This window comes from Chanodichthys erythropterus, chromosome 13, assembly GCF_024489055.1.
Source record: "Chanodichthys erythropterus isolate Z2021 chromosome 13, ASM2448905v1, whole genome shotgun sequence".
NCBI classification, from domain to species: domain Eukaryota; kingdom Metazoa; phylum Chordata; class Actinopteri; order Cypriniformes; family Xenocyprididae; genus Chanodichthys; species Chanodichthys erythropterus.
Window position 1 is genome coordinate 25,003,628 of NC_090233.1, and position 27,881 is coordinate 25,031,508.

Here is a 27,881-nt window from a genome sequence, read left to right on the forward strand (position 1 = left end):
CTCATATACAGTACTAAACAAATGTGCAATATACAAGACCATATTTACTAGCTCTGCAAGTATCTGAATGAATGCCTTTCGTGCCAATCTAGTCACTTTGCCACATTTGCATTATATTATACAATGTATTAAACATAAAACACAAATTGAATAGTACAATAAACATACATTTATATGATTATTTTTTAAATTAATACTTTCATTCAGTAATGAACTTATCAAAAGTGACAGTAAAAACTTACAAAAACTATATTTAAAAGAAAATGCTGTTCTATTGACATTACAGTTTACACAAAAAAAATTAAGCAGCACAACCATTTTCAACATAGATAATGAGAAATGTTACATAATAGAATGATTTCGGCTTCTCTACTTTTGAACAGTGCAGTAGTATGAGGCTGCAAATTCAATTTTTTGAGTAAACTCTGAAATCTCCAACCAGATTTTTCATGTTTAATATACTGTATACTGTATATTACATAATAAAAAATCTGTTGGAGATTTCAGAGTTTACTCAGAAATTCTCATTTGTAGCTTCATGTGCACATTTTGCTTAGAAAAGTAGAAAGAACTTGATTAGATGGGAGGTACACAAACATCTCTTTAAAACAATTTAGTTAACCAGCTACTTTCCGTGGGAGGTGATGTTAATTGCAATGTTAATTGCAGCAAGTAAACACTGCTTACTTTTATGAATAAGCTGCAAATCTATAAGCCTAATTTACATAAAATTGGGCATGTTTACACTAAAAAGAACTGATTTAACTGAAAGTCCCATGCTGCTTTCTTAATACCTGGTTAAACTGGACTGCAGGTGGCTAGTGAATAAGAAACAGGTTTTTGCACTGAAATACCACTTAGGAATATCACAACTTTGTAGTGCATTCGCCCTAATGACTCTTAAATTAATACAGAATACTACTTTTATGAAACTCTGTCATATGTTAAGCCCTATATGGCTTAGGCATTAAATGTGCATTAAAATCAGGCAGGCAGAAAAACGTCTTGGGTTACGAGTGTAACCCTTGTTCCCTGAGTAAGGGAACGAGATGCTACGTCAGTGACGTGATGGGAATCCTCTGCATTTTTGTGTTCGTGAAGCACTATTGTATTCAACCAATGAGAGAATGTGACGTCAGAGGCGGGCGACGTCGCGGACCGGAACCTATAAAGCATGCCCAGAAACAAAGAACGCTAGCTTCTGGGATATGTCTGAAGTAAGCACTCCAGGCATGCTGGAGGTACGGCAACGTGACGTAGCGTCTCGTTCCCTTACTCAGGGAACAAGGGTTACACTCGTAACCCAAGAAGTTCCCTTTCGTGGGAACTATCGACGCTACGTCAGTGACGTGATGGGAACGCTGTCCCCACTACGCCGTGCCTCCGAGTGCCTGGCTGCTATCTTGTAACACCAAAGCACCCGGAGTACTACTCACATTAAGATTATAAAATCTGATGAAGGTGTGCTGGGATGACCATCCAGCAGCGCCACAAATATCCGCCAAGGAAACTCCTGACATGTGAGCTCTTGAAGCAGCCATACCTCTAGTTGAGTGTGCCCTAACATCCAAGGGGCATGGACGCCCCAGGGCTTTATACGACAATGACATGGCCTCAACCACCCATTTACTCATCCTCTGCTTAGACGCTGGGCCCCCTCGACTCGGGGACCCATAACATACAAATAGTTGGTCTGATTTTCTCCACAGGGCAGCTCTGTGAACATAAGCGTCCAATGCCCTCACAGGACACAGCAGATTAAGTTTTTCCTGATCCGGATTAGTAAACGGAGGGGGATAAAAAGCCTCCAAAACGATAGGACCTGGGACCCTAGTGGGGACCTTAGGAATGTAACCAGGCCTTGTATGTAGAAAGGCCTTAACCATGCCTGGTGCAAACTCTAAACATGATGGTGAAACCGAAAGAGCTTGAAGGTCACCTATCCTTTTCAAGGATGAGATGGCCAGTAAAAACACAGTCTTCAATGTGAGCATTTTATCTGACACATCTTCCAAAGGTTCAAAGGGCGCCTCAGCCAACCCTTGTAACACAATGGCTAAGTCCCAGGTCAGAGATTTTGGGCGTACTGCAGGCCTCAGCCTCAGTGCGCCACGAAGGAAGCGAACAACTAAGGGGTCTCGACCTACCGAGACACCACCCATAGGAACATGATAGGCTGAAATAGCAGCCACATACACTTTTAATGTGGAGTGAGTTAAGGCTTCTGAAAGCTTTTCTTGGAGGAATTGAAGCACATAGCTGACAGATTAGTGGACCGGGTCCACCCTATGATGGCTACACCATGTAGCGAAAACCTTCCACTTATACATATAAAGCTTCCTTGTAGATGGAGCTCTGGACTGAAGGATGGTCTCCACAACCTCGGTTGGGAGACCAGATTCTATGAGCCTTGCCCCCTCAGGGGCCAGGCCCACAGTTTCCACATTTCTGGACGGGGATGTAAAATCATGCCGCCCGCTTGGGACAGGAGATCCTGTCTGACTGGAAGCTCCAGAGGAGAGCCGTGAAGAAGTGATACTAGGTCCGCAAACCATATTCTTGTTGGCCAGAAAGGAGCCACCAATATCAGGTCTACCCCTTCCTGACGGACTTTGTCCAGAGCTCCCGGGAGCAGAGAGACTGGGGGAAAAGCATACAGACGTCGCCTCGGCCACGTCTGTATCATGGCATCCAACCCCAGAGGAGCTGGGTGCCTCAGGGAGTACCACAGAGGGCATTCAGTTGACTCCTCTGTTGCAAAGAGATCGACTTCCGCTCGACCGAATGTTTTCCATATGAGCTCCACTACCTCTGAGTGAAGCTTCCATTCCCCCGGACTCGCGCTCTGCCTCGACAGAGCGTCCGCCCCCATATTCAAATACCCCGGAATATACGCCGCCTTTAGCGAGAGTAATTTCCCCTGGGTCCACAGGAGGATGTGACTGACCAGTTTGCATAGTGGCCGAGACCACAGTCCCCCTTGGTGATTTATGTAGGAGACCACCGTAGTGTTGTCTGTCTGAACCAACACATGGTGGCCCCTCAGGTCGGGGAGGAAGTGCTTCAGAGCCTGAAACACTGCCAGCATCTCCAGCCGATTTATGTGCCAGGAGAGCTGGTGTACCTCCCAGTGACCCTGAGCTGAGCGACCACTCATGATCGCTCCCCAGCCCGTGAGGGACGCATCTGTCGTAAGCATTACGCGACGACATGAAGTTCCCAACATGGGTCCCTGGGACAGGAACCAGGGCTTTTTCCACATGACCAGAGCACGAAGGCACTGTCGCGTGACTTTGATCATGCGAAAAGGATTTCCCCTCGGAGAAAACCCCTTGGTCCTGAGCCACCACTGTAAGGGTCTCATGTGCAGAAGGCCAAAAGTAACAACGTTGGACGCAGCTGCCATCAGACCCAACAGTCTCTGAAACTGTTTTATAGTGAGTGACCGGCCTAACTTCACCCCATTCACGGCCCCGAGAATGGAAGTCACACGAGCGGGAGTCAATTGCGCCCGCATCGTGATGGAATCCCAGATTACCCCAAGATAGTTGGCAACCTGACTCGGAACCAGCACACTTTTCTTGGCGTTGAGCCTCAGCCCAAGCTTCTTCATGTGCGACAACACAACATCTCGATGTTGAGCTGCCAGACGTTCTGTTTGAGCTAAAATCAACCAATCGTCGATATAGTTCAGCACGCGGATGCCCTGGAGTCTCAGCGGAGCCAAGGCTGCATCCACGCACTTCGTGAACGTGCGGGGTGATAGTGATAGGCCGAAGGGAAGAACCTTGTATTGGTATGCTTCGCCCCCGAAAGCAAACCTGAGGAACTTCCTGTGAGAAGGATGGATGGAAATGTGAAAATATGCGTCCTTCAGATCTATCGCCACAAACCAGTCCTCGGATCTGATCTGTGGAATAATCTGTTTGAGTGTAAGCATCTTGAACTTCAACTTCTTTACAGATCGATTTAGTATACGAAGATCTATGATCGGACGCAACCCCCCATCCTTCTTTGGAACAATGAAGTAGCGGCTGTAAAAGCCCGACATTTTGCTGGGAGAGAGAACCCGTTCTATAGCCCCTTTTTGCAAAAGCGTCGTAACCTCTTGTTCCATTACCAGAGACTGCTCTGGAGCTACTACTGTGTGAATCACTCCACTGAACCTGGGCGGACGAGAACCGAACTGAATTCTGTAACCCTGTTCTACCATGAGCAGCACCCATTTTGAAATATTCGGAAGACGTTTCCATTCCCCCAAAAATTCTACTAAGGGAACCAGCCTCTCGAGACTGGTCTCTGGTGTTTTTTGAGCACTTGGCTCGTTTATCTGGCACGGCGCACCGGCAGATAAGCGAATCATGTGCTGGCCGACCCTCCTCGAAGGATCGACGGGGACTGCTGCGCCCTGTCGCACACTGGGTGGCAGGGTTGGCAGAACAGCGATAGATGTTAATCGTCGAACCCCTTCGGAGGGGACTGCCCTCAGAAACCCTGACCCATGACCGTCAGGATTTCTTTTGGGAAGCCTTCCCGGAAATAATGACGGTCCTCAGATCCGCCCTACCCCCAGAAGGCTTCTGCTGTACAGCGCGCACCGGTCCCCAAGCTTTCCGCGGGGGAGCACGGGCGGCCACATGATGAGATTTCCGGGGAAGGAATCTTTGGAACGCCGCTTTCTGTTTTTTCGCCTCCTCGAACCTGTCGACGACAGTAGCAACCTTAATATATAGATATCCTTAATATCTGCGAGATTGAGCCACAGTTTTCTCTCCGTGGCCACCAGGGCTGCCATAGAGCGGCCTACTGACTTGGCCGTCTCCTTGGTGGCACGGAGAGATAAATCTGCGGCTTTTCTCAACTCTTGAATCGTTTCAAAAGTAGCTTCCCCAGTCTCCTCAATCTCCCCCAGCAGATCAGCTTGGTATGCCTGCAGTATGGACATTGTGTGCAGACATGCCGCAGCCTGACCCGCTGCCGAATAAGCCTTGCCCACCAGACTCGATGTTTGTTTTAGTGGTTTGGTGGGCAACGTCGGGGATTTCAGGGACGATGCAGACTCGGGCGAGAGATAGCTCGCAAGCGTCTCCTCAACCCGGGGCATCACCCCATACCCGTGTTGCTTCAGCCCCGTGATATTACTGTACATTGTCGTTTGTGGGCTGAAGACACGGTACTGCACGGGTCTATTCCACGACCTCGACACCTCGGTGTGGAGGTCGGGAAAGAACGGCAGTCCCCGACGCTGGGGTAGTGACCTAGCTGGGAGGAAGCGTTCATCTAGCTTGCTTTTTATTTTTGGAACGCTCTCCTCCGCGGGCCAGCTTATTTTCAGTTTTTCCATTGCCCGGGTCACTACCTCCATAAGCTCCTCATGGGCTGGAGATGAGGATGACGGTCCCTCATCACCACCCTCGACACCTTCAACATCAACCTCCTCTGAGGAAGATATATTCAGTGCCGGTGCCTCCCTTTGCGGGGAAGAAACCGCAGCGCGTGCTTCCACCACCAAAGGAGAGACACTAGATCTAGCAGGTAAGGTAAGCGATAAGGCAAAGCCCGTCTCTCCCCCCTCTGCTAGATCCATTTGTGAACCCCACGAGTGCAGCCTTCGCTGTGCCTCGGCAGCAGCGGGACCAGACCCGCGGGGAACACTCGCCGCGGCGCCCTCCTCAAAGAGCGCCCGGCGTGAGCGCAGCGCCCTGAGAGTGAGCCGCTCACAGTGCACACAGACAGCCCCCTCAAGAGCTGCCTGTGCGTGCTCAACTCCCAGGCATTTCACACACATCTCGTGTGTATCTCCCTCCACGATGAATCGCGGGCAAGGAGGTGCACACTTAGTGAAACGCTGGCTTTTCTCCGTCATTTTCTTTATATATATATATATATATATATATATATATATATATATGTCTTTTATGTGTCTTATTTCACTTGTTAGAAACTCTTGTCCTCAGACGAAGAGATCACTTTCTGGCGAGATGGTAGACAGACAACAGTAAATAAGACAGACAAGATACAAATAGCGCTTACTGAAGACAACAGAAGCTCGCGTTCTTTGTTTCTGGGCATGCTTTATAGGTTCCGGTCCGCGACGTCGCCCGCCTCTGACGTCACGTTCTCTCATTGGTTGGATACAATAGTGCTTCACGAACACAAAAATGCAGAGGATTCCCATCACGTCACTGACGTAGCGTCGATAGTTCCCACTAAAGGGAACTCACAGTTTGTACAGTATAAAAAAAACTATGCCTATGGAATGTCCCCACAATTCACAAAAACAAACCTGTGTGTGTGTGTGGGTGTGTGTGTGTGTGTGTGTTTAGAAGAGGGATGGGAATGAAAGAAAAAGTAAGGAGGAAACACAATACAATAGAGGAGGAAAAATCTACCTGGCTGCAACATAAGCAGTTTTTCATCTGGCATCCTCCTGACAGATAAACATGATGAATGAATGAAGGCTATAGGTTCATATCTACTTTATTCCACTTAGCTACATATAAAGCCCCCCCCAAAAAATAAAAAAAATACTAAAAATATGTGCTATGACACACCAGTAAAAATAAAAACAAAGCAGACCTATACCTACTAGCCAAACAACCACACAGCTCAACAGAAAAAGAAACCGATTTTGTATGATGACATCAGTAATAAGCCACTAAAAAACTGGAAGTAGCGCTACTCTCTGAGTATCTTTGCATGAATGAGCTGCTTCCTCATAAAAAGACACACAAACACAAACACTGCATACAAACACACACTCTTGCACGCCTCTTCATATTCAAGCGATCCAGCTGCAGCTCTCTCATGCAACCAGACTGAATAAATCATAATTGATATCCATTACGTCACATTCCTAATCTCTTTATAACCATTCAACTAATGAATTTCACACTTCTCAAGTGGAGGAGAAGAGAATGATGCTGTTATAGCACGAGGTAGCTTGTACTTCACGGGTGTCGGCGTGACATTATAAATCGTCTCTGTCAAATGGAAAGCGTGGAAGCAGAATGCAAGCTCGGTCAGACAAAGGCATGGATAACGCTCTTTGACTGGTCACCTGTCTGGGCCGAAGGCATTTTATAAGTGCTGAGGATAGAGATGACTGATTAGATCTGCGAGACACAAGAATCCCTCTCACATAGGAATAAAAGATATCCTACTATGAAGAATGAAGATTTCTATGGATGTAAATTTGTGCCAAATGTTTTTGAAATAAAAAGATTGTTGAATTGCACTAATTGAAAAAAAAAAATATGCGTTACATTAACTGTGCTTGCATTTAGATGCATTGTATTTTTAAGGCTTGCACTCTGGGCTGAAATTCAACATGGTCATATATTTAAGCTGTGAATACAAATTCGCTTCCACAAATTGAGTGATTCAAATTCGGCAGTAAATTCAACATTTCACATCCGGGAACTGCAGGAAAAGCAGTAGAGTACCGATACATGATCTCCATCTGCTGTTAGTCGTCCTCACCAGCAGGTGCCGCTAGCATGTGTTGACGAAGAGCAGAGCAACAGTTAGAAACAGGTCATTATTTCATTAAAATGGATTTGCAGAAATAGAGTAAGTGGTAAGTGAATGTGTGATGATTATCAGGGCCAGTATAAATGCAGAAAAGCTGATAAAGACACAAAAGCTGCATTTATGTTTAATTCAGTGTCTTTACGGTTACTTTCCCTGTGTATGCTACATGTAAGCAGCTTTCTCTCTAGTGAACGAGATTATAATGTTATTGACCGATTGCTGGTGTACAGATCAAATGTTAAATCTGAGGTAGACATATATTTCTCTCTGTTGTTTAGTTTCCTTAACTTCATATCGCAGCACTGTGTTGTAATACTAGGGATTTCCTCATACTTCATAGGATTCCCCTGCCGTCAGGACATATAAAACTCTTAACATAGCTTAATGGAGTAGTAAAGTGATATAAAAGACCAAACACACACCTTATTTTTGATGTAGTTTATACTATATAGGCTCCAAGCAAGCATATACTGGCATAAAGTGGTTTGATGTTGAACGTTTGATATTCACAAATTTAGGGACTGTCTCTAAAGTTACAACATTTGTATTCAATTTTCTACCTTCAATAGCATTTGAAGAGAATGATTTACAGTCACAAAACCAACTGTAAAGTTTTCATCTAGGTCTTAGGTAGTAAGTGTAAGTGAAATCTGAAAGGTGAATATACATTATTGAATTTTTAAAAATGAAAATGTGTGTGAAATGTTTTCAAATGAAATATATTAATAGCTTAAATATATGACCATGTTGAATTTCAGCCCATAAAAATGCCTGCATTAAAAATACAATGCATCTAAATGCAAGCACAGTTAATAATGCATATTTTTTTTCAATTAGTGCAATTCAACAAGCATTTTATTTCAAAAACATTTGGCATTTACTTCCATAGATTTCTCAAACAAATTAAATGAATCAACTTAGATACAATGTATTTTTTGTGTTTTTATGGGGGTGGGTGTCACTTTACTCAGTTAACGATATGGGTCTGTTTACACCTTGGTCACTTCATGCGTTTTCTTTGATCCAATCGTGAAAAGACCCGTTCTAAATGCCCTCCAAAACACATTCGAGACTGATTCAAATCAGATCGCTCAAACCACTTCAGGAGGTGGTCTGGGACGCATTCCAGTCAAAACTGAACAAGTCTAAATGCACCTGGTTGTTGAAACCACATATGTAAACTTTACTTCTCCCAAAAATGCTAAAAACATAGGTGTGTGAGAGCGTGTTATAGGCTAAATAACATTTTATAACCAGATATGACAGTGCTACTGCAACACGAATCGCTGCAGATGAGTATTTCTTCAGCAAGCCAACGTGCAAACTGCTGCATATGAAACTGAAAGTAAGTCATAGATTCTCAAAACACAATCATCTTCATCAAAAGTAATGAGACTAAATGATCTTACCAGTGCTGTTGCTGTGCTTTCTCTTATTGCAGTCTTTGATTTTGAAATTAGCTGATGATCAATAAAATGCAGCTCATATTTGTTGCTTTCGGTGACGTGAACTCTCCTAAATCTGCATATAGCGTAGAATTGAAGATCGGATTTATATCCATTTTGCGGAGACATGTGGCCAAGTGTAAATGGAATCGTTTTGATAAATCAGATAGCTACCTGATTAGAAAAAATGCATGTGTAAACAAGCCCTAAGACTGAGTATAGGCAATGACAGGATACACAGTGATACAATTGATTCCCTAGATTTTACGCAAGAGTGAAATTAATACAGACTAGCATAGGTGATAACGGCATGAGAATACAACTGCAATTTATCAATTTGTGACTGTTCCTGCACCAGGATTGTTTGTTTCCTCACAGGTTTCCAAAGCCCTCCTCTTACTCTCTTTGCACCTTCCTCTCTGCTATAGAGTACAATAGTCATTCATTTTCTCCATAGACCTACTGTGAGCAACAAGGTTGTTAATCATTGGTATATGCTTTTGTTGAAGCCATAAGTTCATATTATTTCAACTTAACTATGTCGAACAGTAGAATTCCTGGTGAAAAACTACATTAACCATGATTTTGCAGAGAAATCTATCAGAGAATAGGTTATATGCACAGTTACTTCCTGGTTGTCGTTAAGCCAGTTCGGGCATTTCCAGGGAACTGTTCATTCTGTACTCGCTGTACATCGACACAGAACCATCAATGGTTGACTTTTTAATGTTGTATTCATATTTTTATGCAGTTATCACATTTACCTAATTTGCCAATAAACCAGACGAAGCTATTGGAACTGTTTAAAAACGCAGTGTCTGTAATTAGACACGCACTTTTTCCCCCAGCATTTCAAATGTTATTTTTAATGTAATGACCACAAACATTATTTGTTCATCCTTCTGAGAAAAACCATCCTTCTGTAAAACCGAACGTTTAAAAATTTAGGAAATTCAACATTTAATAGAAAACATTTAATTAAAAATAAAAAAGACAATAATTACCACTTTAACCAGCAGGTGGCGGCAAAGTAGCATTTATTTGCGCATATATCAGCCATTCCTCTAATTGTTTTTCACTTCGTTTTTGACTAAATATTAAACATTATAAAATAACTAGGTTTAAAAAGACATTTTGTCAATGTGAAATATGAAATACTCAAAAAATCTTAAGAAAAACAATAACTTTTCTTGTGAATGAATGACACAGAAAGTGAGCACCACGCTTTCCCTTTGTAATCACAGCAGCTGCCAGTCAGTACAGCTCAAGATCAATGATTTCAGCACACTTGTAAAAACACACATTTTATTCAATTAATCTAACTAAAGTGCACAATAAATATTTAATTTTCAAAGGTTTTTTTTCACATAAAAGTGTGAAAACTGGTGGTCGAATTAAATTTAGCTGAGGAGGAACAATGAGGTACATCTTTATTTATTTATTTATTTATTTATGCTGTTTTACATTTGAATAACTAAATTAATGCTATGCCTGACTATTTAAGTGTCTATATTCTGATTATAGACTAAGCATTACACTACTGATGCTCAACACACCAGCAAATGACATCTCACCGGAAATTTTCGAGCTGGCTTATTATGGCAGAAGTTCTAAAGAACGCTCTGTGCAAATAGCCCATTGCAACAAACTTTTGCGACAAACTCTTTAGCACCGACCCACTCTAATGAAACACTGCAAATAATGTAGTTTCCCTATACGCTCTCAAACTACTTAAATATGCATAACACAAATATAATACAATAAATGTAAAAACTTGTTATATAATAAACATTTTTTTAAATCAATAGTTCTATATTTCTACATTGTTTTTAAATTTGCAATTCTTCATGGGATTGTAGTTATTTGGTGGCACAGTTGCACTCTATTGGCTCTGGATCAGACAAAAAGGTGGTCCCGCCCCTGCACCCACACCATTGGTTGAGCCAGATGTTGGCAAATGATACTGGGAAATCAGCCAACGAATGAGTTACTTATAGTTTACTCTGCATTAAACTGGGATTGGAGTAACTATACATTCAAAATTACAAATAAGGTTTAAGCATTAGTATACAGTTGTGTTTTGCATGGTCTGATAAAATTTTAATCCAATAAAAAATACAAGTACATCTATTTCTGCTATCATCCTCTAGGGGTCGGTCAGTCACTTCAGTTTAAGTACTGTGAATGAGTAATGGTGATACCCTGCTATCGATGCAACCAGTAGGGAAAAAATCCATCCATTTAGTTCCATTCACCACCGACTGGGTTATTAGATCTAATAAAATATTACAGATTCTTGTTCCCACAATCAATACACAAATGTTCTTTTCTTTTATACCCCAAACATTGAAAGAGGGTCCATTTCAGAGTTCATTAGATTGCATTCACACAGATGGAGAAATACAAAAAGCGGCAATACAAATGCTCAAATATCAATGAAAACTGTCTCTTTGTAGAATGAAAAATACATTGGAATAAATGCAAGCCAGGGGTAATGCAAGATGATGTGTAAACGCACAGACATCTGTTAGAGCATGTATTTTTCTCTCTCTATTGCATAACCTCGCATATGCGATGATACTTTTGTCAGTTTGGCTTGTTGTGTGTGAGTGGGTTGTAAAGATGGGACTAGCAACTGAAACTGGGGGATTTTATTTCCAAATTTGCCAAACCCTGTGGGCTTGGCAAATCTGACTTGATTATTTTCTGGTGAAATAACCACGGCATATTCTGTTCCATGTTAACATGTTTACATTGTGCTGACAATTTACCAACAATTTACCTATTTTTTAACTCCATACAAACTTTGTTGTAAGAATCACAGCAGTCATAACATCATTATTTGCTTTTAGACAAACTTGGCAATTGGTCTTTCTGAAAAAACAGTTCTGTGATTTAATTCATATTTGCACAACAGAAAACAATGTGTTGTCATAGATGGGAATAAATCAGATTTTTTTAATTCAACAAAGAGGTGAGCCACAAGGTTCAATATTGGGACCACTTCTTTTTTCTATTTATGTAAATAATTTATCATCAGTTCCCAAAAATTGTCAGGTACAACTTTATGCTGATGATACCATATATGTTTCTAATTCAGATTCTTTACAAATTCAGTTATCTCGTCAGTCTGATTTTAATTTGTTACAAGAGTGGCTTTTGGCTAATAAATTGGTGCTTAATAAAAATAAGTCATATATTATGGTTTTTGGTTCTAGACAGAAACTTAAATCTTGTGTTGTATCATGTATTGATGGCACATCCTTGCATAAAGTTGATACTAGTAAATATCTTGGTGTATGGCTTGATTCTGATCTTTCTTTTAAATCGCATATTAGTCATGTTTTACGCAAAGTCAATATTGGAATTAGTACTTTATATCGTTCTCGAAAGTGTTTTCCATATAATGTTCGTAAGAAACTTGCTTCTCAACTAATACTTCCATTTTTTGACTATTGTGATGTGGTTTATCAAACAGCATCAAAATCAGATCTTGCCCCACTTAATACAGCATATAATATAATAGAGTTTGTAGATTTATTTTGGGATGTTCTTTTTTTACTCATCACTGTACAATGTATGATGCACTTCAGTGGTCATCGCTGTATGTTAGAAGACATATTCATTGGCTTCAACTTGTATATAAATGTATTCATTTTGATTATCCCAGTTACCTGCAGCAATATTTTGTACCTTGTTCATTAAATTATTTAGTTAGGCATTCTGTTCAGATTTTTTGGTTCTTCGTGCAAAAAAAATACTTGGTAAAAGAGCATTTAGGTTCAAAGCACCAATGGATTGGAATAATTTACCTGTAGATATTAGATCCATTACATAATTTGGGCTGTTTAAACAATGTGTAACATCTTATTTTAAGAACGATTGTACATGTTACCCTTGAGACTGTCTCTGATTTCTTTTTGGTGTGTGTGCTGTTGTGTTTGTATTGTTAGTTATAATTTATGATGTTTGTATGTTAGGATTGTGTAATTTTGAATGTTGGGACCCCCTCGAAAATGAGATGTTACATCTCAAGGGGTTTATCCTAAATAAATAAATTTCAAATAACTGGCAGTAGCACACTTCATAACAAGACACACCAAACCCGGCCATGGATATAACATCTAATTAATCTAAACTCAATTTGCAGATTCCTCTAGTAATTTGGCAGACTGTACCAAAAATACTGAGATCAAAAAAGAACTGTAAACTGAAACACTATTTACTTTTTCTAACATATTAATGAAAATCCCCATCAAAACTTAAGTAAGCTAATTAGGTTAGTCATTTCTTGGTACTTTTCTGGCCAAGATGAGAATGTAAATGTAAATCATCTTTCAGATGCTTCTAGCCAAAGCTATTTACACTGTAATCAAATAATTTTTTGCTAGTATGTGTGTCACATTTGACAAAGGAAAATAAATCTACTTTAGATTAGACAATAGATTCAAATAAATAAAGTAATTGAACCCATTCAACTTTCCTTTTTTATCGAGCAGAGAGGTGTACTGACTTAAATTTAGGATTGTTTCGCACATAAAGCAATTAAAAGAACGATCATTTTCATTTAGGCTTAACTCCTCTCATTGCTAACTTGCAAATGTGAAATTCATTGCTTTAGTTTTTCAGGTTATTAACTGAATCCTCACTTAAACAAACAGATGGCCGTGAGATAAAGATATAACCAGCTGACTTCATCCATTCAGCACCAATATATTTAATTAGCAACATTTATAAACAAACTGAAAATAAACTGACACTTCAAGTTTCATTACATGTGCTTTTCTGTCCATTAGCAATACAGAAAAAATAAATGCGAAGCTGAACTTCATGTGTTTCAGCGTCTAGTCTTCCACCTCCCAGTCTGCTGTGGGAATTGTGCCATTAAAAGGGCTAGTGTTCATGCAACTGCCCGTTGTGAATTTATGAGAAAAGAGTAGGGGCAATAATTACTATGCAGCTGTCATGTTCTGGGCCAATCTCAGTATCCTGCTGTGCGTATTATGCAAATTTCTGCTCTCTTGCCCCCAGGCCCAATCACATTGCTATCCTTAAGCCCATTTCCTGTTTTCCCCCTTTGCCTTGATATCCAATTTTCCGTGAGCTCCTCCTGCCATATCGGCAGCTATAGCGCACGGGCCCATATATATCACAAAGCGTTAAGAGAAGAGAGGTGTCCGTGGGCACAGTGGTGATTTATGGGTCGTGTTTCCTCCCCTAAATAGAGGCTGGATGGAGGATTGGATCAGATGGGCAATGGGCGACGGACGCAAAAGCTATAAAACTGAGAATGTCTGTGTACAGAGGCTAAAATTTCACCACAGTAAACAACAAACCATCAATCAGATGCCTTTAGCACAGAGACATGTGATATTGGATGGAGGATAGGAATTTTGTTATAATTGGTTGCAGGGAACGAAAGGATTGTGATCTGTATTTTATTAATGAACCTCTGAGCTGAGAAATATGAATGATTATGTGATTTTAATTGCCAAGAACAGAAAAACTGGCCTGATGATTAAAAATATCATTGTAAAAATGATCCGCAGGTTTGATTGCGAATGTGGTGTCTCTTCAAACCCTTGTGCTCTGCCCAATTACTCTGACAACCACAAATGACCTCGCCACACAGGCTGCGGTTTAGGACGCATTGAACCAAAACCCTCAAACAACAGGATCCGTCACTGCAGTCCAGAGAGCAGCCTTCTCCAGAGGCTGACCAAAGCCCAATCAATAAAGCATCAGAAGGACCATAAGCCTGCATCATTCAAGTAATCCAAGTAGATTCCCCACCGCAGAGCTGTATCTGTAGCACATTGAGTCAGAACAAGTTGCACAAGGCAGGACAGACCATGAAAACAGTGCAGGATTTGACCAGAGAATCTATCAAGCTCTGAACTGACTGAGAATTAGAATGTGCATCATTGTAATTCTTGTGTAGAATGATATTAACTAGATTTTTACATTACCGTTCAAAGGTGTGTACAGAGCCGCTAAAGCACGGGTTCGAGATCCATTTTCCTGAAGAGTTTAGCTCCAACCCTGATCAAACTAACCTGCCTATAACTTTCTAGAGCTGTTCCTCAACATGCGTTTTTGTCTGTACTTGTGATCTTGTGGAGTTGTGAAACATCATCAGTCGCTGCTCAAGTACTGTTTCAATTCAAAGTTTACATCTAACTCGCTTCTCGAGAAGTGACTTGTGCGGACTTGAGATGGCCAGGTATCCCAGAATGCATCTCGAACCAACCAGCAAGCGTCAACAGTGGAGGAGAAAACCAGCGTAATTTTAAAAATACTACAGTTATTGTGTCACAAAATGTAGTTTTAAGAGTTTTTCAGGTGAGAATGTAGTTGTTTAAAACTCAAATCTGTGGTTTATTTATAAAGAAGAAAATTTTATTTGACGTTTTCGGAGTCGTGAGATCCAGGCGATCACTGGGTGCTCAGTGCTCATGTACTCCACAGAGAACAGCTGTACCTCGGCTAGTTCTTCTGATGTTTGCTTTTGCTTCTGATGTCTCTGTAGTGGTTAAACATGACATATAATTTGACTTGTGTATATCTAACGGGCGATCTTTGGTCTCATGAATCTATAATTTGGTCTTGGGCATATCGTTTAGCCTGAGGTCAAAGTTAAGTTTCATAACTTTATATATCTATTTAACTTTACCATTGTACTAGAGTGCTGAATTTTTACGTTTGACTGAATTGTCTGAATTAGGTCTTTATTTCTTATTGTATAGCTTCTTATAGCTACTTTATACTTATACTTTTATAATGGCTATTATTCATCATTAAAACTGAGTTGAGAACACCAGCCCTAAAGGGACATGGTGATAGAAAGAAATATGAAATGGGGGGAAATTTAAATGTCAGTACTTTTACGTTCTCTCACAAATGTTTTGCGTTCCACAGAGAAACATTGCGTTCATTTGCGTTTTGCCAGAGAACGCAAAAGTTTTGTGAGTAAAAGCAATGTTTCTCGGAGGAATTCAAAAGAGAATTTAATAGCAATTTATTAGAAAAGAAAAAGCATACACAAGTTCTCAACAAGCTGCATAATTTGAAGCATCATTAATGCCTGGAGCACATGTAGTTTAACACTAGGGGTTTTGAAAAATAGTGATGCTCACCATAGAAAGCACTAATTAAAGATCTGAGGATAATGGTCTACGTACGGCTCTGTCAATATGGATTTAACAGGAAACTGCATAAAGTGCTCTAGTCTCATTTACACAGCATTACTTTAGCGGATGGAGAGCATGTGCACTAAAAATAGAACTCAATTAAGGCACATTAACACTTTAGGAATTATCAATACATGCCTCTAATTATTTTATGGTGTCATGTCAGAGTGATTCCAATGCCAGACCATTCGATCCGGTGCAATTTGGTTTTGGGGGTTATTGACCGCAGAGAACTGGAACAGGAAGGTGTGAATGCCACTCTGGTAAGGCAGGTTGGTACAGAAAGAGGTCACAGTAAATGTCAGCATAATTACAATGACAGGTCAATTTGTTGCTTTGTAAGAGAAACAATCCAATTATTTGTAACTTCAAACATGGATACTGCAACTCAAGTAAAAATAAACAGACTCCCAAATGGAGGCGGCAGTGTCACCTGAAACCCCACAATGCACTGTGTCTAAGTACATCACCGCTGGCTGTCATTATCAGCGCCATGCACCTGCTATAAATGCAATGGCTTTCATCTTGTATTTAATACAAAGCTAAACAGCCATAAAATCAGGGAGGCCACAAACATCTAGCCGCACAGTTCACCTCCGAGGCCTCGATGGCAGCTCGTAACTGACCGTAATTAAGCTTTAAAATACAAGCTTGTAAAAGCGATCACGCTGGTGAAATGTGCAGGTCACAGCAGAAAACAATTAACTCACATACTGCTCTCACCCTTAAAGAAACTGAATGATTACAACGACAATCTACAAACACTAGCAAGTAAGCAGAACAAGAGCCAAAAATCAGACTAATATGGTCGGCCATCAACGCTTTAGCACAAGGCATCATGCAAAACTAACAATAAACATGAAATATGACGCATAATGTCTGGACAAACAAGTGGGAGGAGCTGCACGTGGTCATCAGCATAAAACTAAACACACTTCTGACAGCTGTATGCACACTTCAAGTTAACCTCTAATTAGCAGATTCATTACATTTCTCCTCCTGTATCACACAGCTCACTTGAGCATGTCAACATCCAATTAGGAGATGTCTTTCATTGTATGCGTCTGCATTCCTGTCTCACAATTTCAAAGCCTTATTGTTGACAAGGGGAGCTGCTAAGTCCTGTGTCCCACATTTCTGTGGTTCTGTTGATTTCCTGTATGTGCTAATCAGTGTTGGGCAAACATTAGCTACTGTTACATAAAAAAGAAACTAATTATGATATATGGAAAGAAATGTGATTTCTGCGTTACCGTTAGCTGCCTGAAGCTCTCTCTTTTTCTGAACAGGAGTCTAATACAATGGTGTTTGTCTCCCCGACTTTGTTGGCTTATAATAGCTATATCTCTTATAGAAACAAAGCAACATTTCAACAACCAGGTAAAATGTTTGTAGACAGCTTCATTACATTTAAATGAATTATTTTAATAAATATAAAACAACAGCAACCCTTGTTATATTGTGATTCTTTGTCTGCAACACCTTACTTGTTATACACTACCAAATAAGGAGTAGCACTTACACTACCATTCAAAAGTTTGAGGTCATTTAGATTTATTTCTTAGAAAGAAATTAATATTTTATTCAACAAGGACACATCAAATTGATCAAAGGCATTTCAAATGTTTCAAAGGATTTCTATTTCAAATAAATGCTGTTGTTTTGAACTTTCTATTCATCAAAGTATCTTGAATTTTTTTTTTCACAAAAATATTAAGAAACACAAATGTTTTCAACATTGATATAATAATAATAATAAGTGTTTTTAATATTAATAATAATGTTAATGTTAATAATACTAAAATAATAATAATAATAAATGTTTCCCAAATCAGCATTAGAATGATTTTTGAAGGATCATGTGAAGTCTGGAGTAATGACTGCTGAAATACCATCACTTTACCATCACAGGAAAAATGTACATTTTAAAATATAATAAAATAGAAAAGCATTATTTTAAATTTTAATAATATTTAAAGTTTTTTAAATGCATCCTTGGTTAGCATAAGACACTAAAATCTAACCAACCCAAAACGTCTGAACAGTAGTGTATATATACTTCATAAAAAGAATAATATATTTATTATTATATTTGATAACAAATACAAAAATATTAATATGATGTACAAACAATATAAAAGTAGTACATCAAATATACAACAAACATGCAAGTTCAATTAAAATTAAAGGTAAAATACATTATTATTATTATTATTAAATAAAATTATTAAATAATAATAATAATAATAATAATAATAATAGTTACTTTCCAAAAATTTCATTCCAAAAAGTAATGTGATTATGTAAGACTGGAGGTAATTCAGGATGCTGCCAAACTAAAAATCATTTGAAACTTTAACAGGGGGCACAGCAGGGAGACACTGAGCATCAATATTTCACACTGTCTAACATTCACTTTTCATCTAACAAGCATGGACCCTTGACACACACACACACACACACACACACCGCAATCGAAAGACACTTCTGGCACCATCTCACTCTCCTAAATGTGTATTATCGTTGATCAAATTGAAATACGTAGATACAAACATTTTAAATATAATTAACCTTTAAACCTCATCTAAAAGACATTCTCTGTGCCTTTTTTCTTGTTATTCGCTTCTCTTTCTAGTTTCCCATTGATAAGCTGTGAGAGGTAAATTGGTGGAGGCACTTAGTGGCGATTTAATGCAAACCCATTAAACACACGAAGGGAGAAAGGATGCACAGGTCCCCGCCGAGCACATTGCCTCACACAAATTCAGCTTTAAATGCTTTAGTGTACCTCTTGTTTGTTCCAACAGGCCTGAGAAAGGTAGACGTAAAGAAGTGAGGTAAATATGAAAACAGGAGAGCACACGGGATACAAAAACAGAGAAAACACATACCATTAGCATTAGCATGATGCGTAGTGATAATCGAGCATTGTGGGGTTTTTTTAGATTAATCGGTACTACAACCTACTTTTTTTCTCCCGACAAGCCTTATCAAAACACTTAAGAGCTCTGTCCTCGCTTTTTGGATTATGTGTGGAATATAAATATGAACAGGCAGCAATATCTAGCAAATCATTCTCTCTGTCTGAGTTTCTCTCTCACGGACACGCACACAATTCCATTTCACCGAGCCAAATTGCTGTGCAATGGCCCTGCTTTGAAGGAGAATGCTCGGAAAGCTCTAGAGGTGAAGAGCTCAGAGGTGGGAGAGCAAAGGAAAAGAGTAAGAAAGAAGGAGAAGTGAAGCTTGATACGACAAGAGCGTCTTGGCAGGTCTTGGAAGCTCTGGCACTGAGACTGATAGATCAGATGTAATTGACAATTAGCTTCATGGCACTCTGAATTACAGGCCTCCTAATAGGGCCAGAAACACGAGAAACCTTCCTCCAAACCCTGTTTTTGTGCCGTCTATGTGTGTGTGATAGCTTCATGACCCTCAGGTGTGTAATGATTCCAAAAACCACGCTGTAATATCCAGGTGAGTTTGCATACGTTAGGCTATGTGTGTGTGTGTGTGTGTGTGTGTGTGTGTGTGTGTGTGTGTGTGTGTGTGTGTGTGTGTGTTTGCTCTCCGCTGCAACCCCTTTCTCTGACACACAGAATAAGCGTGTGCTCTTTTCTTTATGGTGTGACTTTTGGCAGCATTACTTATCCTTTTGAAGAATTAGCCTCTGAAAGCTTATAAAATTTGCGAGTATGTGCGTGTCTGTGCCCTACATTTATTCATCTCATCCTCATGCTGACACGCTTGTTGGACCTTCAGATGAGTCCTTAATAAAGATATATCTCACTTGACAAATAATGGTTTATTTGGAGTATGAGTGTACATTAAGTACGAGAGAAGTAGGGGTTGCACCGACTAATCGACTTTAATGCTCTGCCGTAAAGCTTTAAGCATGATGTCGACTAGTTGCTGGTCATGGCCTATAGAGGGCGCAGCAGGATGAAGTCCACATTTACTGACAAATAAATGCATACTCCAATAGTGCTCCACAAGATATGTTTGATTATACCATCTGGATTCTCAATATGGATTGGATGAATGCTTTTTTTAAACAGCTTATTGTACACGTAAGTTAATTGCTGTTCTAAACTGTGCTGCTACATTACGCACACACAGACAGTAGCGCGCAAATCGCGCACGCTCACAGAATCATTCAGTAGCACAGAAATGTATTGTCAACACTGTTCTGTGATTTATCAATAAAATAGCTTAGAAACTGAGAAGTTCTAGCATAATTTCTTAGTGACTAAAACCCACAGCTTCACTATTTGTAGAGAGAAGCTGCCAGGTAGAATTAATTCACACTCAGGAGAAATATCTGTGGGCAGCGTCATATCATATGCCATAGCTGTGCACCTCAGCTCGAGGTTCAGACTTCAGTCTTGCGTTCAAAAAACGCAAGACGAGGGCAGTGGAATGGGGGGAAAAATGCAAGATCTCGGGATGTGTTTTTTAAAAAAAGTTGAACTGATTTGAACTTGAGCGCCACGTCTTTAGAATGCCATATCATGCGCAAGATGCTGCAAGACGCAAGATGTGCACAACGGACATACATATCTGTCTATAGCGCATTTACATAGAAAAACAATGGAAAAGTAGCACATTGGAATGGAAAAGCGTGTTCTGTACAAACAGCCCCTTATTTGTTCATTAATGATGTCATCATCGACTAGTCGACGTCGACTCGACTGTAATCACATAAATGTCGACTTTAAAAAATCTGAAGTCATTCAACCCCTAGAGAGGAGTATGAGTGTGACCGTTAAAGGGTTAGTTCACCCAAAAATGAACATTCTGTCATTAATTACTCACCCTTATGTCGTTCCACACCCGTAAGACCTTTGTTCATGTTTGGAACATAAATTAAGAAATTTTTGTTGAAATCCGAGAGGTATATGACTTGTCCATAGACAGCAATTTGAGAATGACACAGAAGGGAATATTGTTGAATAAATTCGTTATTTTTGAGCACAAGAAGTATTCTCGTCGCTTCGTAGAATTAAGGTTGAACCACTACAGTCATGTTGACTTTTTGACAATGTCTTTAGTATCTTTCTGGACATTGAAAGCAGTGGTTATATTGCTGTCTATGGAAGAGTCATATACCTCACGGATTTCATTAAAAATATCTTAATTTGTTTAATATCTTAAGATGATCGAAGGTCTTACAGGTGTACAACCACATGAGGGTGAGTAATTAATGACAGAATTGTCATTTTTGGGTGAACTAATCCTTTAAATAAGGAGCACCAGAGGGTTAAAAAAAGTTTTTAAAAGTTAAAAGTTTAGCAGTAACCACAAACCAAACAACATATTATATTAGGCTAATATAGGGGGGGGGGGGGGGGGGGATGAATTTTTTCATATTTTTTTATGGAAAGTGCCTTGTATTGCCTGAGGTAGGTGAGAAACAGTAATACAAAAAAGTACAAGCACAAAATAAGTGAAAGCAGCAGATAACAAACGTGATCCACCACTGAGTCATGGCTCTGACAGCTGTAATTATCATTATTGTTCTTTAATAAACTGTCTACCAGTCAAGAACAATCAGAATTACTTTCCCTATAAATGACTTCATATAGATTTTTCTCTGCTGTATTTTTGACATGCTGAAGAATCTTCCTTTTCCAAAAAGAAAACCCTACCTATTTCTTCATTTGATTACTTTGTTTTGCTCGTACCTTAGCTATCGATTGCATTTACTTCCTGATGGACTATATTTTATTTCGTTTTTGTGTTGTTGATTGTATTTACAGGGTAAAACGGCCCCTGAAGAGGGAGTGATAAATCTAAGTTGGCAAGGCAACAATGAATAGAACAGTGATCAAAGCCCTTGGTGGACTGTGTGCCTCCGTTAGGCCTGTTAGGAGCTCTGGTCCCTGGAGCCGCCGTCTTCCAGGTCCTCGGAATACAACGCTCTGTCTTATTCAGAAACACAAAGGGAGAATCGGACTATTAAACACTCCAGAAAAAATGCAAAACATCACCATTTATGCTCTCGTTTTAGGGCTTTCTTTTTCCGATGCCACCGTTCCCTCCACTCTTTCTTTGACCTGTGGGAAACATCCATTCATCATACCGTATTATTAAAACTAGGCATGGCAGCTCCATGTACAGTCTGTGATAAATATAGATAAGACTGCTCTCTCTCTCTCTCTCTCTCTCTCTCTCACACACACACACACACACACACACAGACTCTCTTTTGCTTTCTTTTTCTCTCCTCAACCTTCCTCTGTTTGCTCAAAGTAAGCTAATGAGGAAGACGAACAGAGATATCGAGAGACCAATTCAGTGAGTGTGTGAAAAAACTTGAAGAAGGTGGCATATGAAGGTACAGTTGAGAAATGAAAGGTAATGGCCCAAATTAATTGCTTCAGGCTGGACAATGTTTAAATTTCCTGTCTTTAATTACATTGAAGCACCATTCCCAGCAGCTTCAGGCCCCTCTTTCTCAGGGATGTTTCATCCAAGGAGGCAAGGAAGGTATTGTGGATGAGAAAATAAGCAACAGTACAAAAATAAAACCAAAAAATATTATGAAAAATAAGAGATGAAATGTGAAAAAATGTGAAAAAAAAACACCCGTTTTTCTAAAGTGACCAACAATGACACCAGCGGCTAATCTTTCAGAAGGAGGCTGAAACATTTGTTGAAGCTCTAAAATGTGACCTGATTGTGAGGGGGATAATGGCGGAATATGTGAGAGGATGCCTACATATCACTTGTGATTGGCTGATTACCCTGTCAGTGAGATAATGGCCTCTTATCAAGTTTGCAACCTTTCTGCAACTCTGCCAGAATGGGTCAAATTGATGGAAATAGATGGACTAAGTACAAAGTAAACAACTCACCATTCACAGCAAGTTCACCATTGAACCTGAAATGACATGAAATTATCTGTGAGTGAGTCTGTTTAAGTGGTCACTCTGTTAAAATTTTTAAATCCACCTCCATCTCTCCAAACTTCATGGCGACAGCGGAGTTTACCAAGGATTTGTTCACTAAAAGTGAGACATTTTGAAATGTCATGCCAAATATTGGCTCATTTTGGATTTCATGAGAGCTACACATTCCAAAAAAGTTGGGACAGGTAGCAATAAGAGGCTGGAAAAGTTAAATGTACATATAAGGAACAGCTGGAGGACCAATTTGCCACTTATTAGGTCAATTGGCAACATGATTGGGTATAAAAAGAGCCTCTCAGAGTGGCAGTGTCTCTCAGTAGACAAGATGGGCAGAGGATCACCAATTCCCCCAATGCTGCGGCGAAAAATAGTGGAGCAATATCAGAAAGGAGTTTCTCCGAGAAAAATTGTAAAGAGTTTGAAGTTATCATCATCTACAGTGCATACTATCATCCAAAGATTCAGAGAATCTGGAACAATCTCTGTGCATAAGGGTCACGGCTGGAAAACCATACTGGATGCCCGTGATCTTCAGGCCCTTAGACGGCACTGCATCACATACAGGAATGCTACTGTAATGGAAATCACAACATGGGCTCAGGAATACTTCCAGAAACACATCTGGAAAGGCACCATCAATGCTGAAAGGTATATCCAAGTTCTAGAACAACATTTGCTCCCATCCAGACATCGTCTCTTTCAGGGAAGACCTTGCATTTTCCAACTTGACAATGCCAGACCACATACTGCAACAATTACAACATCATGGCTGCGTAGAAGAAGGATCCGGGTACGGAAATGGCCAGCCTGCAGTCCAGATCTTTCACCCATAGAAAACATTTAGTGCATCAGAAAGAGGAAAATGCGACAAAGAAGACCTAAGACAGTTGAGCAACTAGAAGCCTGTATTAGACAAGAATGGGACAACATTCCTATTCCTAAACTTGAGCAACTTGTCTCCTCAGTCCCCAGACGTTTGCAGACTGTTATAAAAAGAAGAAGGGATGCCACACAGTGGTAAACATGGCCTTGTCCCAACTTCTTTGAGATGTGTTGATGCAATGAAATTTAAAATCAACTTATTTTTCCCTTAAAATTATACATTTTTCTCAGTTTAAACATTTGATACGTCATCTATGTTGTATTCTGAATAAAATACTGAAATTTGAAACTTCCACATCATTGCATTCTGTTTTTATTCACAATTTGTACAGTGTCCCAACTTTTTTTGGATTCGGGTTTGTATTTCACTTATGAACTTTTTTAAAAAAGTGCATAAACATAAGAACTTGACGGAACTTGATACTAATAAATAATATGTAATATATGAGAATATATTACCAATGTATGGTATATATTATGTTCTAGCTGTGAAATGTGTTTTAACATAAAATACCCCTAATAAATGTACTATAATGGAAAATGGTCTGAAAAGCAGTTTTTCTTAAACATAATTTCTTGAATTAATTTATGTATTTATACACGTGGAACTCTTATACAAACTAAAATTGAATCAATCATTATCACGGGTTCTAATACTGTTCCTAAAAGCAGTTCAGAATAATTTTTCTCACAATTGTCACATGAAACAGCTAACTTTGCACTTCTTGACCTTTCATAAAACGTTGTCATGCTTATTTTTGTCTGAAATCTGAAAAAAGTCATATATAAAATATAAATCATAATAGTGTTACTTATAAATACTTCTAAATGCAGTTTAATCACATATCACTTCCAAGCAAATGAATAAGTGTAATAATATAATTGATGTCACTTACAAAAATGCGAAAACACATTATTCCACTGTAATACAGAGTTGCCATAATCTTCAGATTTTGTCATTTTCCTCAGCAAAATAACCGATCAAAAATGCAGCATAATGTAGAAGAAACTTACCAAAATGTGTCTAGAAGTATTGAAGGGAAAATCAAAGATCATAAGACTTTAAAACAGCATTCATGACATTACAAACTACCCTATTATTTCTATCAATGATGTTGTTTTTTCTTAAAGGTAAAAGAAAATATGTTGCAATATTGCTACACCACACCATACAGGGATATAAATATTATAGTATGTAACTGTAAGTTAAAATGATGTCCTATGTGCCATATGAAAACTGTATAAACATCAAATGAAAAATTAACCACAAATTTACATTCTGAAAAGCCCAATCCCGCATACAAGATGTTGCCTCCTCTTTTCCGAAGTCTTCTCTACTGCCCTAATTCGTCATGAAACACATCTATCCCCCTCAATCGCTCATGCTGTGAATGTCTTCATATCTTTCCATACATCTCCATTGCTATAACCCATTAATCATTCACACAACATGAAACAGTAATCGAAATAAACCACAATACTGCATAAGCAATTCATTTAAAGCCTCCTCTTTTCCCATCTCTCCATAGCAATGGCTCATCACCGTGCAAATTTGTAATTTCAAATACGGCTGCTATTAAGCATCACACTCCCTCTCTCTTGCTCACTTGCCCCACTCTTGCTATCTTTCCCTAATGTAAACAAACGCAGGCAGACTGGCATTAAGCAGCGCAGCTGAAAGCCCCGCCCTTCTCGTAGCTACACGGCCCGCTGGGTATTTCAGCAACTCATTGGAATCTTCAAACAACAAAGATAAACAAGTGTTCCAATTAAGAATTAATTACCGCTCAGACACTCAACTGCTTCTGCTCACTCCACTGGGAACAACTCAAACTGCAGGAAGCACACACACACATACACATAGCAAAAAAAGATAAGATACAGGGGTCACATAGAGAACACATATAGAAGAAAAGGTGAGTATGAAGGCAGAAGGTACGAGAAAGAGAGAGAGAGAGATGGAAAAAAGCTAAGAAAATGGCCTGGAGGTATCACCGTCTGGGGCTTAAAACACTCTAACAAGCCCAAAGCAGAATTACACAGCACCTCAGATGTAAGGAAACAGCCACACTGATCCAATTTATAACTGGCTTTCAACACCAAAGAGAGGAGAGGGGCAAAATAGCCTCTTTCAGTACATACTCATTGTGGGTAAAATAGCGTCTACACAGCAAGGCAAATTACTGTTAATAGGTCGTATCTCTGCTGGAACTCACCAAGTACTAAAAGCTACTCTGAGCACAAATTTGTCCTGTTAAGGGTTTATTTATGGGGTAAATCCACACAGGATGGGTCTGAAAGTGAGTTTTTGATGTAGAAATTAAATAACATCTGCGGTACAGTTCATTACTTACCATTACTGATGTATAAACTCAATCTTCTACAAAAAAACATTACGTTTATTGCACAGTGTACCTCATCTTTTCTCCTCCTTTTGCCTATCGTTTTACTCTTTTGTGTGTCTGTGTGTGTGTGTGTGTGTGTGTGTGTGTGTGTGTGTGTGTGTGTGTGTGTGTGTGTGTGTGTGTGTGTGTGTGTGTGTGTGTGTGTGTGTGTGTGTGTGTGTGCGTGTGCGTGTGCGTGTTCTTCGTTAATCATCAGTGTTGGGCCACTTCTACAGGAAGTCCAGGACTCCAGCATGAGCCGGCTTTCATCTTCTGACCTTTTCTGTCTGGAAGTCTGTGATGTCATGTGTCTCTGTCTTTCTTTACTGACAGGTACCCAGGGACTCTAACAAGCTCTAACTTTAAGAGGTTTTGACTGGATGTCAGAGATGATGGAAAGACAAACTGAAGGAAAGAGAGAATTTATTCATTAATAATAATTACATACATTTATTGTTTTACAATATTTACAACAAGGTTCAATTTGTTAACATTAGTTAACATTAACTATTAATGAAAAACACTTTTTATTATAATTTTAGTTAAATGTCAATTTTAACATTTACAAATAGATTATTAAAATCAAAAGGTGTATCTATTAATATTATTCAATGGAACTGAGCTAACATGAACAAAAAAATTGAGTGTGTGTACAGTAACAAATGTATTGCTTATTTGTAACAATATATAGTTACTGTCACTAATTTAATGTATTCTTGCTAAATAAAAAGTATTGATTTATTTAAAAAAATAATATATATATATTGGAATCGGGTTTGTATATATATATATATATATATATATATATATAGCTATAAAATATGCTTTATCCTCCCACCTCAGTCTCTATGACTTTCCCTCCACAGTGGAAACTGCCATTCAACACTCGAGAGGTTTCATAGTGAGAGCAAGCTGATATGTGTGTGTTGGAATCATGTACCCCAGCAGGCGAGCCTAGTGTGGGGCTGTGAGAGTCACCTCTCTCCCCTGCTGTAGAGACATGTCTCATGGAGCTCCAAACAGCAGGGGAGAAACATATGACTTGACCTATCTGAAGGTCAAAACACAAGGGTGATTAAAAAACAACAAAGGTGCCTGGGTCGTGGCCTAGTGGTTACCACATGTGTTGATGCAGGATTTTCATATTATAATTTCCTGTCAGCTCAATGATATCTCATCAAAAAAAAAAAAAAAAAAAAAAAAAAAAAGAAGCCAAAATGTAAATACATAAACAAGAAAAAAGAATCAGATGAAGATAAATTAAGATTTTCTAAATATGAATGTAATGTGGTGAAAAAAATAGTCATTATACAGCAGAAATTCTTCACACCAGCTTTAACTTTGGGCCAAACACACCGATACATCTCTCTTGCTCTTTCATCTTCACTATTGACTGCTCATGCTGTGTTTTAGAGAGCACAGAGATAGCTGCTGCTGTCTATTTGCTATAAGCGTTCTTTGCGTCCTATGGTTCTGACATGACAAAGTATTGTTGTTCATATCACACAGAACCACAGGAGGCTGCTTGTCAGGAAG

General features: G+C 39.3%; 1 protein-coding gene across 2 annotated transcripts in view; it reads right to left on the reverse strand.

Moving 5' to 3' along the window:
• The window catches only part of si:dkey-215k6.1 (transmembrane protein 132C), a 267,107-nt gene that overhangs the window by 24,464 nt on the left and 214,762 nt on the right, over positions 1–27,881 (reverse strand). The window lies entirely within an intron of this gene.